Consider the following 9,922-nt stretch of genomic DNA (forward strand, 5'->3'; position numbering starts at 1 on the left):
CAAACTCCCTGCACTGAAAGATGTGTGAATTTTCTAGCTGTGGTTTTTATTTTCTAACTTCACAAACCTAAACTTTGGTAAAATAAAATTAAGTGAACTACTAAGAAGAATTTCAAAGGACACAAAATACAAAACCCAATTTTTGATTCAGTAAATTTGAATAAATGTATGAGGATCAGAGTAATACAGGAAAAATTTAAAAAGTAAAAACATGTTTGTTCACCTGAAACTAACACAATATTGTAAATCAGCCATACTTCAATTATTAGAAAAAAACCATGAGTTCATCAAAGGAGTATGTTGAACACGGAAAACACTTTCAAACGCCCCACTGTGTGGATCACCCACACCTGAAGTAGCTCTTCCCACCATCCCCACGGGGAACATCCGTCTCGGCTGGCCCAGTGCCAGTGAGAGGACACCTGCTACCCCTGAGAGCTCCCTGCGGTGAGTTGGCTCTGAATCTTTGGAAGTTCCTTTAGGTCAGGCTGAACGCTGCCTTCAAAATCCAGCCCTTGGCTACTGGAAACCAGCAAAGTGACTAGGAATTTGTAGGTAATGCCCAGCCATTTCCCAACAAGAGGCAGAGTACCTGGAAACTGGTTCCACATGAAGGACTTCATGTCTGCCTGTGCAGGGTAGTGTCAGATTCTGCATTTACAACGTGGTGGTGGTATTTATTAGGAAGGAGTGAGGCGCTGAGTGACCTGTAAATAATGGCGAGAGCTGGTCCTCCTGACAACTTCTGGAGGGATTTGCTATTTGATGGAAAGTCAAAGAGAAAGACGAGTCACGTGGCCCAAGTGTCAGGACCGCACTCACCCACAGGTGTCCTGTGTGAAGAGGGGATTTCAGGAGCCAGCCTGTGCTGGGTGCATGGGTGCTGGTGTCAGGCAGTCTTGGTTCACAGACCACAGTGGCACTTACCAGCCGCGTATCCTAAATGAGTCGCTCGACCTCTCTAAGTCTCCATGTCCTATAAAAAGGAGATGATATCCCTGTGTGGTATTGAGAGTGGCCTAGCTCCTCACTAGGGCTTAATAAACTCTGTCTACTAGGATGCTTCTGTTCACAGTGACTTTACTGGGACACAATCTTGCTGAATTCCAACAAGCTCTTGGGGAAAGGCTCATGGTGTTGCAAGCATGACTCCAGGCTGGAGGTTCAGGTTTGATTGCAAGTTTACTGATCCACTGGCAGGGGGAGTGCGGATGCCCTGCAATAGCCCCCCTAGGATAAAATGCTGCCACACCATTTGGAGAAACACAAAATCAATGCCCACCCTTCCTATCACTTGATCTATATTGAACCAGTAACACAGTGAACCTGCAGGGGCGGGAATGATTGCGCCAGCTACCCAGAGTTTCAGCAACCTGCCTAAGGGCACACAGATCATATTCAGAGGTCTGAAGCTAGAGCAAGGCTGTCTCACCTCCTTGCCAAAGGTGGCCGATTAGGAGGTCACTGAAGGCTGAGTCCTGCCTATCATTATTCAGAGCTGGAAGTGTCCTTTCAGACAGTCTAGTTGTGCTTCTGGCTGCAGAGATGGGAGACTAAAGTCCAGAGAGGTCACAGAGCTATGCAGAGGGATGTGACTGCCTGCTCAGTGCCCTTCCCACTGCTGAATACTGAAAGGGAAATAACCACTTTTCATGCTTTGCTCTTTAATGCCAGGTCTGCCCATCACTTACAATGATCCCTTCCACGGGGTGGGATCTCATCCTTTGGGAACCTCCATCCTGGTGCAGGGTGGACTGGCTAGGGTCAGGAAATCCCCTGCCAAGTTTAGGCCAGGAGCACAGGGACAAGTGTGCCCATCCATCCATTCAGCAGTGCAGAAAAGAAGGAAGGATGGGAGGCAGAGGCCTGAGTTGGTCGCGGTGCTCTTACGGAGAAACGTTAGAGAAGCGCTGCCTAAGGACCATCGTGGGGACCAGGACAGGAAATGGTGGGGGAAGAGGGAGTCGGAGGATTGGTGGTGAAGGTCACATCCACCGCCGCTCTCTGCACACAACTCCCAGGATCCAGCCATGCCTGGGACGGGAGCGCGAGACTAGGGTTGCACACGGGCTCCGGAAAGGGGGAACCTGAAGACAACAGCGCGGGGGCCGGTGGTGGGGAAGACAGCGAGGATACAGAGGCTGGGTTGCTGGAAAATCCCGGAACAAGGTGGCTGCCGCCCTCGGGAAAATCGGGAGGGGCGGACAGGGAGGCTAGGACACCGCGCACCTCCTGGCAAACAGTCCCTACCGGCCAGCAGGCACCAAAGACGGCTCTCCGTGCGCAGAGCGGACCCACGTACACTGGGAGAATCCTGTCTCGGCCCCAAGGGTTGCTCACAGCCGGGGCCCCGGGCGCTGCGGGCGGGGCGGGCGCAGATCCGCGGGGCGGGCGCAAGGAGGGGGTGGGACCTCTGCGCCCGGGCCGCCTCCTCTGGGTACAAACACTGCAAGCAGGCTCCTAGGCTCCACACGCCTCCCACCAGCTCACGGGCCTCTTGGCCGCTTGCTTTCGACCCCCGGCCTCGCCTTGGCTCCAAATGGACCCCAACTGCTCCTGCCCCACTGGTAAGGAACCCCTGGCTCTGGGCCTTGGATGCCCGCTTCTCAGCCCAGGACACACTGTCCCTGGGGTTAGATGAGGAAGAAGTTTCAATTTGAGCACAAGTGGACGGCCGCGGTTCACCCAGTGCTTTCTTCCCAGCCAGGGCAGCGACAGCATTTTTTTAATCTATTTTTTGTTTTGTTGTTTGGCTGTTACCACTCAGCTTGTGGGAGCTTAGTTCCCTGACCAGGGACGGAACCCAGACACTAGGAAGTGAGAGCGCTGTCCCCTAACCACTAGATCGCCAGAGATTTCCAGCCTCTATTTTTGAAAGGGGAGTACAGAGGCTCAAGACTGCCTTTGTTGAGGTCACCCAGCAGGTCAGGGGATTGCTAGACCGGGACCCAGTGTTTGGAGGAGGCCTCGGAGCTGCCAGGACTGGATGGGAGGAGGGGACACTGCCTCTTTGGGGTTCAGGCCATGGGCCCTGGCCCCCAGCCCCAGTCAGCCTGGGCTGGGTCTGGAGCCTGGGACCTTCCCTGTGGAGTCCCATCAGGAGGGGACCTACTCTCCTTGGACCAGAAGAGACGAGCTGGGGCTTCTCTATCCGCCTGAGTGGACACGAGCTCCCAGGACTGGGTCCTGACGGAGGAGGGCTCAGGGAGGCATTGCTGACCGTCTGCTGTAGCTCCTGCATCCCTCTCCCTGCTCACTGCTGGCCTTTCCCTTCCTGGCAGGCGGCTCCTGCAGCTGCGCTGGCTCCTGCACCTGCAAGGCCTGCAGATGCACCTCCTGCAAGAAGAGTGAGTGTGCGGGGCCTTCTCTGGCAATGCGGGGTGTGGGCTGAGTGCGAGGAGGGAGCCCAGAGCTCAGCAGGCAGGAGCAGGACAGTGACCAAACTTCCCGGCACCCCCCTCACCAGGAAGGGACTCCCAATCAGAGCTGGAATCACCTTCGACATGACCGAGACCCAGGCGCGCACTAGAGAACAGGGAGACTGAGGCCCAGACGGGTCACCAACCAACGACCTCAGACCTGTCACTAGAACTAGTCCTCCTCCCTCCTGAGTCACGCTTCTGAATCCTCCCAGGGACTGAAGCACTGTAGGGACATGAACGAGTGACCCTGTGTGGCTTCTCGGACCTGGTGCAGCCCCTTCCTGTCGAAGCAGCCCAGAGCCTCCCTATCCCGAGCGGGAGCTGCTCTGTGAGGGGTTTGCCTCCACTTTGATCCTGAGGACTTGGCTCACATCACTGGTGGTGCTGGGGGCTGGCTTTGTCTTGTCCCCAGAGGCCCTGCTCAGTGTCTCTCCAAGGCGCTGTGCCCTGTCCTGGGCACAGATGGGGCAGGCAACCTGAACCTAGTGCCTGAGAGCAATTCTCTCAGGACAGAGGACACCGTCGTAAACTCAGGGTCTGGGCCTGAGGGCGGCTGGGCCAGGCCTGCTGTTGGGAAGGGTGGTTGCGGACAACGCGTGGTCCGACTGCACGCTGCCCTTGCCTCCCCAGGCTGCTGCTCCTGCTGCCCCGTGGGCTGCGCCAAGTGTGCCCAGGGCTGCGTCTGCAAAGGGGCCTCGGACAAGTGCAGCTGCTGTGCCTGATGTCGCGGAGAGCCTGCCCCAGGTGTCAACAGGGCAACCAGGACAAACCTGCATTTTACCGTTTTTCATACAAGCGGACCTGACGCTACATTCCTTTTTCTATGAAATATGTGAGTTGTAATAAAAGTTGTTGACTTTATTCTGGCGCTGTCTTCCTTCTTCTGTCTTGAACAAAGAGACGCCGTGCCCATCAGGGCTGGCGTGGGGAACTGGACTGGACGTGCAGAGACCTCGGCTCTGGACCAAAGAGTACCCCCCCACCCGCCAAAACCCACGCACACGGAGCCTCTTAGCCCCTTAGGTTAAGTTGAGCTTCAGTTTCTCAGCTCCAAATGAAAGCCTCGCCCGATGACATAGGGCACTGGACACACAGAGGACACGCTCCCTCTATTCCCCTTACGAGTAGGGATTGCAGAGAACGTTGTCCATTTCTCATTGTCCTTCTCTGGGGGCCCCTGCCAAACTCAGTCCTCGGTGATGAGAGCCTGGAAAAGTACCCAGAGGGGATGGAATCCCACACCCCTCTTGTTTGACTTCTACACGCGACTGGCGTCTAAAACACCCTGGAAAGACCTATTTGTATTTTCTGCCACAGTTTTAACCCTGGTCAGTAAAAAGAATCGCTGAGATAAAATAGAAAAGGACACTATATGTGACACCCATTTTTCCCTTCAACACGTCAAATCACCTTCATACGTGGAGGAGCAATTCTGAAAGCTGGACGCTTTCATATGCTGCACTTACATTGAAGGTGTGCCCGAGTCCTGGGAACGCTTCACAGACGCCCCACTGTGCGGACCACACACGCCTGGAGCAGCTCTGCCCCCTGCCTCCCCACAGGGAACATCAGTCTTGGCTTGCCCAGGGCTACTGACAGGACACTCGCCACCCGTGACAGCTCCCTGCAGGGCCTTGGCTCTGAATCTTCGCAAGTTCCTCCCTAGATCAGGCTGACATCTTCCCTTCCCTCAAATGCAGCCCGTGGCTACTTGACACCCCGATAGTGATTTGAATTTGGTGGGAATTTCCCAGCTGTTTCCCTGAGACTTGCTTTCAGAAGAAGGACCTCATGTGTTCCTCTGCAGAGTGATGGTGGTGCTGCAGTGCGGAGGGCCTGGTGCTGTTTATTAGCAAGAAGCGTGTGCTGAGGGAACAGGTAATATAGTTCAGGTGTTGCGCCCCCTGGCGGTCTGGGGAGGGAACTCCTAGTTGATGGGCACTCGGAGAGAAAGAGGAGACACGTGGCTCAGAAGTCAGGAGCAAGATTGCCCACAGGTGCCCTGTGTCAAGGGGGGCATTTCAGGAGCCGGCCCGTTCTGCGTGCGTGGGTGTTGGTGTCAGGCACTCGGGTTCACAGCCAGCATGCCACTTCCTGACCTGGCAAGTCACTGATACTCTCGGAGATTTCATTTCCTCCTTTCGCTAAAAAAGATTAATTTCAATGAGGGGGAATAAGCCAGATAGTGGCCTGGCTCCTAGCTCGGGCTTCCCGAACGGTGTCCTTTATGATCGCTCTCTCCACACTGACATTTGTGCACAGAGAATCCTTGAGCTCCCAACAAGCTCCTGGAGAAAGGCTCCCTGGTTTGCAAGCAAGCTCATGGTGAGGGCACAGATGGATAGGAACCTTGCTTATCCAGTGCCAGAGGGCGTGGGGATGTTCTCCAACAAGCCCCATGGAACGAGGCACCGCCACAGCATTTGCACAGACTCAGTGAACCTGCAAGGTCTGGAGTGAGGGTGCCAATTGCAGAGAGGTTAAGCAACTTACCCAAGGGCACACAGCCTATACTCAGAGGACTACGCCTACACTACAGCTGTCTCACCTCCCGGCCACAGGGTGCCGGTTATGACATCACTGGAGGCTGAATCCGGCCTCTCCTTTTTCAGGGCTGCAAGGGTCTTCGGAGACAGTCCAGCTGTGCTCCTGGCTGCAGAGGTGGGAGGCTGAAGCCCAGAGAGGTCACAGAGCTGTGCAGAGGGCTCTGACTGCCAGCTCAGGGCTTTCCCACCGCTGCCTCTGTGCCAGGTGTTCCGTGTTCTCACCTTTCATGGGATGACACGGTGTCCGGTTGGGCGGGGGGCTGCAGTCAGCCTGCAGGAGGGCCAGTCCCATCTGTGTCACATGTAGCCCTGTGACATAACCTCTCTCTGGCTCAGTCTCCTCTGCTCTAAAGGGCAAAATAATAGTGTCTGGCTCTCGGGACTACAGAATTGAATACACGCAAAGAAGGTCAGAACCTACCGGGCACTCAGTGAGTAATCCATCGGATCACCGATTCACTTATTTATCTCTTTATTTATTTGTTATCATTAGCCTAGGAGACATTGTCCTCCTTCCAGACACGCAAGCAAGGATGGTGTGTTTAGCTCTGTGCTCTGGGCCGTCCTCATCAACCCTGTGAGCCTGGGACCAGTTCCCCTGAGAGAGTTATCCGGCCTTCCCGCAAAGAGCCGTTGACACTACAGGTAGAAAGCCGTGAGTCACACAGTCGCCGTCCTCCTAACACATACAGAAGGATCCTGCCATTTCTGCTGTCACCTGCATCCGGATTTCCTTACCATTTTCTTTTCAGCGATTTTCCGAAATATGTTATGCCAAAAGAAACCTCTTGAACACTACTGAAGGAGAGAGTCAGAAGGCAGCCACAAAGTCATAAATCCATTCCTATTCCGTCACTCTGGTCGCCCCCAGGATTGAGCTGGACATGGCAGAGACGGGCTGAGGACACAGCTCTGGGCCAAAGGGGAGCTTTCTCACTGACTCCCTCTCTCAGCCGCGAAGCGACAAAAGCACAGAAGCAGGGCACCACTCCCCAGCACCGTGGGCCTGCCTCCGGAGCCTCCTTGTACTGTAGGTAGTTTGGCCTTTGGGAAACGGGCTCCTGACTAGGATCTCCCTTCCCGGTTGGTGTGACAGTTCAAAGAGCAAGAGTGATGAACAAGGCTTGGCCTGGACTCCACGGTGAGTAACTGTCGGGACTACTCAAAGGGAACTATCCACTTGTCTCGCTGCTTTGTTATTTAACGCCAGGTCTGCCTATCACCTACAATGACGCCGTCCCTGGGGAGCATCCCATGATTGGGGAACCTCCACCCTGGCGTGGGGTGGACCGGCTACAGTGAGGAGCCCCCCTGGAAAGTTGAGGCAAAGAAGCCCCCGCGGAAATGAGCCAGGATCCCTCCAGGAAAGGAAGACACAAGTGAGGACGACTAGCGGCTGAAGGCAATGTTCAGCGCGCTGCGGTTCCAGGAGACGGTACCGGAAACATGCTTCCAAAGGACCGTGGTGGGGACCGGGGCTGGCAACGCCTGGGGACACGTGGGCTGGGCGAAACGGTGCTGAGGGTCACATCCGCCTGCCGTCTCTGACACCGCTCCCCGGCTCCAGCCAAGCCAGGGACACGAGCGGGAGGCGGGGGCTGTTCTCAGGCTGCAGGAAACGGCGACCCGCAGGCCGGCGGCGCGGGGCCCGGGGCGGGGAAGACCGCAGGACGCGGGAGCTGGATTCCTGCACAACCCGCCAACAGGGTGGCTGCTCCCGTCGGGCACATGGGGAAGGGGCGGCCAGGGGGCTGGGACACCGCTTACCGCACGGCACCCGGTTCCTCCGCTCCAGCCGGCACCGAAGTGGAGTCGTGCGCTCGGCCCCGCCTGTTGCTCACAGCCCGGCCCAGGGCGCTGAGGGCGCTGCGGACGGCGCGGGCGCGGGCGCGGGCGCGGGCGTGGGCGCGGGCGCGGATCCGCGGGGCGCGTGCAAGGCGGGGGCGGGGCCTCTGCGCCCGGGCCGCCTCCTCGGCCTATAACTGAGCCCCCGGGCTCCTCGCTCCCACACGGCCCCCACCGGACCCGTGCAGCCGCTTCGCCCCTTGCTTTGGACCTCGGGCCTCACTTCTCCTCCAGATGGACCCCAAGTGCTCCTGCCCCACTGGTAAGGGAGCCCTGGCTTTGAGCCTTAGGATGCCCCCTTCCCAGGCACAGGACGACAAGGGAGGGTTTTGAGTTTGAGCTCAGGAGGACTCCTGTCACGGGTCCGGGGCTTTCTTGGTAGCCAGGCCCCTGGGAGCATGTCAGTCTCCCTTTGCCTCTCTGTTGACACTGAGGGCACGGAGGCTCCAGGCTGTCCTTCTTGAGGTCACCCAGCTGGTCAGGGGATTGCTAGACCGGGACCCAGTGTTTGGAGGAGGCCTCGGAGCTGCCAGGACTGGATGGGAGGAGGGGACACTGCCTCTTTGGGGTTCAGGCCATGGGCCCTGGCCCCCAGCCCCAGTCAGCCTGGGCTGGGTCTGGAGCCTGGGACCTTCCCTGTGGAGTCCCATCAGGAGGGGACCCACTCTCCTTGGACCAGAAGAGACGAGCTGGGGCTTCTCTATCCGCCTGAGTGGACACGAGCTCCCAGGACTGGGTCCTGACGGAGGAGGAGGGCTCAGGGAGGCATTGCTGACCGTCTGCTGTAGCTCCTGCATCCCTCTCCCTGCTCACTGCTGGCCTTTCCCTTCCTGGCAGGCGGCTCCTGCAGCTGCGCTGGCTCCTGCACCTGCAAGGCCTGCAGATGCACCTCCTGCAAGAAGAGTGAGTGTGCGGGGCCTTCTCTGGCAATGCGGGGTGTGGGCTGAGTGCGAGGAGGGAGCCCAGAGCTCAGCAGGCAGGAGCAGGAGAGAGACCAAACTTCCCGGCACCCCCCTCACCAGGAAGGGATTCCCAATCAGAGCTGGAATCACCTTCGACATGACCGAGACCCAGGCGCGCACTAGAGAACAGGGAGACTGAGGCCCAGACGGGTCACCAACCAACGACCTCAGACCTGTCACTAGAACTAGTCCTCCTGCCTCCTGAGGCACGCTTCTGAATCCTCCCAGGGACTGAAGCACTGTAGGGACATGAGCGAGCGACCGTGTGTGGCTTCTCGGACCTGGTGCAGCCCCTTCCTGTCGAAGCAGCCCAGAGCCTCCCTATCCCGAGCGGGAGCTACTCTGTGAGGGGTTTGCCTCCACTTTGATCCTGAGGACGTGGCTCACATCACTGGTGGTGCTGGGGGCCGGCTTTCTCTTGCCCCAGAGGCCCTGCTCACTGTCTGTCCAAGGCGCTGTGCCCTGTCCTGGGCACAGATGGGGCAGGCGACCTGAACCTAGTGTCTGAGAGCAATTCTCTCAGGACAGAGGACACCGTCGTAAACTCAGGGTCTGGGCCTGAGGGCGGCTGGGGCCAGGCCTGGTGTTGGGAAGGGTGGTTGTGGACAACGCGTGGTCCGACTGCACGCTGCCCTTGCCTCCCCAGGCTGCTGCTCCTGCTGCCCCGTGGGCTGCGCCAAGTGTGCCCAGGGCTGCGTCTGCAAAGGGGCCTCGGACAAGTGCAGCTGCTGTGCCTGATGTCGCGGAGAGCCTGCCCCAGGTGTCAGTGGAGGACCACGGGCCGACCTGTGTTCTTATACAACTCTGACTTGATTGCTACATTCCCTTTCCTATGAAATATGTGAGTTGTAATAAAAGTTGTTGACACTCTTCCGACTCGGCTCTTTTTTCTGTGCATTGGGAATAAGGGCTTTTGTGCCATCCAGGGCTGGTGTAGGAGACTGGATGAGAAGTGCAGAGACTTGGGTACTGGAACAAAATGTGAGTCCCTAACAAACTGAGTGCCTAAGACAAGCCACACTCCCTCACTGGGTTCATCTTCCGTAAAATGGAAGAGCATTAGACCAGATGCTCTAAGGGTGTTGAGCAGATACAAGGTCCCCTCCATTCTCATGGCAAGGGTTCGTGGCATGGCAAGGGTTGGTGA

Source organism: Mesoplodon bidens, assembly GCF_964165515.1.
Source record: "Mesoplodon bidens genome assembly, chromosome: 18".
NCBI classification, from domain to species: Eukaryota; Metazoa; Chordata; class Mammalia; order Artiodactyla; family Ziphiidae; genus Mesoplodon; species Mesoplodon bidens.